Source organism: Colias croceus, chromosome 1 (genome assembly GCF_905220415.1).
Source record: "Colias croceus chromosome 1, ilColCroc2.1".
Lineage (NCBI taxonomy): Eukaryota > Metazoa > Arthropoda > Insecta > Lepidoptera > Pieridae > Colias > Colias croceus.
Genome location: NC_059537.1, coordinates 14,064,295 through 14,066,794, shown reverse-complemented (window position 1 = coordinate 14,066,794; position 2,500 = coordinate 14,064,295). Strand labels below are relative to the sequence as shown.

At 49.8% G+C, this 2,500-nt stretch overlaps 3 non-coding genes across 3 annotated transcripts in view; all 3 read right to left on the bottom strand.

Annotated features, from left to right (window-relative positions):
- The window catches only part of LOC123697922, a 4,014-nt gene extending 3,503 nt beyond the window's left edge, over positions 1-511 (bottom strand). The window contains exon 1 of the ribosomal RNA XR_006752312.1: positions 1-511. This exon is cut by the window's left edge and continues 3,503 nt beyond it. This is a non-coding gene — a ribosomal RNA (large subunit ribosomal RNA).
- A 364-nt stretch (positions 512-875) lies between these two features.
- On the bottom strand, positions 876-1,032 carry LOC123698146. Its single transcript, XR_006752366.1, has one exon. It is a non-coding gene; the product is annotated as a 5.8S ribosomal RNA (ribosomal RNA).
- Positions 1,033-1,282: 250 nt separating this feature from the next.
- The window catches only part of LOC123697795, a 1,905-nt gene continuing 687 nt past the window's right edge, over positions 1,283-2,500 (bottom strand). The window contains exon 1 of the ribosomal RNA XR_006752281.1: positions 1,283-2,500. This exon is cut by the window's right edge and continues 687 nt beyond it. This is a non-coding gene — a ribosomal RNA (small subunit ribosomal RNA).

The following is a 2,500-nucleotide window of genomic DNA, read 5'->3' as shown; positions in this document are numbered from 1 at the left end:
CAAACATCAAGGCGCGAACGGGTACGCCGCGGAATGACGATGAATCTCTCCGTTCGTTCATTCGAGTTTCGCAGGTTTACCCCTGAACGGTTTCACGTACTCTTGAACTCTCTCTTCAAAGTTCTTTTCAACTTTCCCTCACGGTACTTGTTCGCTATCGGTCTCGCGGTAATATTTAGCCTTAGATGGAGTTTACCACCCACTTAGGGCTGCACTCTCAAGCAACCCGACTCTGAGGAGTGTCCCTCTCGCAGATTCGCTCCGTCGCTACGGGCCTGGCACCCTCTACGGGAAAACGGCCCCGTTCAAGACGAACTTGGACAGGTGCGAAACCTACGAGAAAGCGGAACCTCCCAAACACCACATCTCCCGCGACCGTTACGACCGCGGGATTCAGTGCTGGGCTATTCCCTGTTCGCTCGCCGCTACTAAGGGAATCCTGGTTAGTTTCTTTTCCTCCGCTTACTAATATGCTTAAATTCGGCGGGTGATCCTCCCTGATCTGAGGCCAACGATAAAAAGTGGGAGGCAGACGCGATATCCGTCAGCGCTACTACGACGCTACACGGACGTCGAGTCCGCCTACGCTTCACTTTCATTTATATATTACACAATAACACGCACTACGAGCGCTTTGAATGCGGCTCGGCCTATATGCGAAACAGTTCACGACACATTCTACACGAGACAAATCATACGAGCGTCGCGCGAGAAGCGTCCACAACGGTTTCACACCGAGTCGCGCACACGTAGAACACAATACAGGTAAAATTTTCAAACGGATAGCGTGCACACAATGCGCTCGCTAAACCGTCACATGCTAACACGCGTGAAGACACGTGTGTGAACAGTGTGGATTGTTGTTTTTATACAGCCGGCCCTCAGACAGGAGTGGTCCTGGATATTTCTCCACGGACCGCAATGTGCGTTCGAAATGTCGATGTTCAAATGTGTCCTGCAGTTCACACTATGACGCGCAGTTAACTGCGTTCTTCATCGACCCGCGAGCCAAGTGATCCACCGTTCAGGGTAATAGTTTATTACATATAATATTATTATTCAAAGTGTTTCTTTTATGTAACGTTTGTACCGCGCGCTTTCGCGAATCACTCTAACACGTCATACACTGACATGTTAGAGGTATTCGTTTTTTTTTTTTTTTTTTTTTAACGGATGCAGTCACATTCACGCGTCCCACGACACTCGTTCGTACTATACACAAACACACACACACACACGATGCGCGTATGCGAGTAGTGCGAGAGTGCGCAGTGCGTTACGTTAATGATCCTTCCGCAGGTTCCCCTACGGAAACCTTGTTACGACTTTTACTTCCTCTAAATGATCAAGTTTGGTCAACTTCCCAGCAACGCCGACGGCCGTGAAGCCACCGCGTGTCGGTCCGAAGACCTCACTAAATCATTCAATCGGTAGTAGCGACGGGCGGTGTGTACAAAGGGCAGGGACGTAATCAACGCGAGCTTATGACTCGCGCTTACTAGGAATTCCTCGTTTATGGGGGATAATTGCAAACCCCAATCCCCAGCACGAAGGAGTTTCAACGGGTTGCCCGGGCCTCTAGGCCAGGGAGAACATGTTGATTCCTTCAGTGTAGCGCGCGTGCGGCCCAGGACATCTAAGGGCATCACAGACCTGTTATTGCTCAATCTCGTGCGGCTCAAAGCCGCCGGTCCCTCTAAGAAGAATTTTAATACGCCGCCAGTGAGTTGCGCGACCCGAGAGCCGCGCACACCTAAATGACGACGCCTATTTAGCAGGCTAGAGTCTCGTTCGTTACCGGAATTAACCAGACAAATCGCTCCACCAACTAAGAACGGCCATGCACCACCACCCACCGAATCAAGAAAGAGCTATTAATCTGTCAATCCTTCCGGTGTCCGGGCCTGGTGAGATTTCCCGTGTTGAGTCAAATTAAGCCGCAGGCTCCACTCCTGGTGGTGCCCTTCCGTCAATTCCTTTAAGTTTCAGCTTTGCAACCATACTCCCCCCGGAGTCCAAAATCTTTGGTTTCCCGGAAGCTGCCCGCCGAGCCATTGTAGTAACGTCGGCGGATCGCTAGATGACATATTTACGGTTAGAACTAGGGCGGTATCTAATCGCCTTCGAACCTCTAACTTTCGTTCTTGATTGATGAAAACACCTTTGGCAAATGCTTTCGCTGATGTTCGTCTTGCGACGATCCAAGAATTTCACCTCTAACGTCGCAATACGAATGCCCCCAGTTATCCCTATTAATCATTACCTCGGAGTTCTGAAAACCAACAAAATAGAACCGAGATCATATTCTATTATTCCATGCACGAAATATTCAAGCGGCATTTTGAGCCCGCTTTGAGCACTCTAATTTGTTCAAAGTAAAATTGTCGGCCCACCTCGACACTCACTGAAGAGCACCGCGATAGGATTTTGATATTGAACCGGCTTTTAACGACCGGCTCACCGACGATATGCTCCGCAAACGTGTCAGTATCACCGCGGA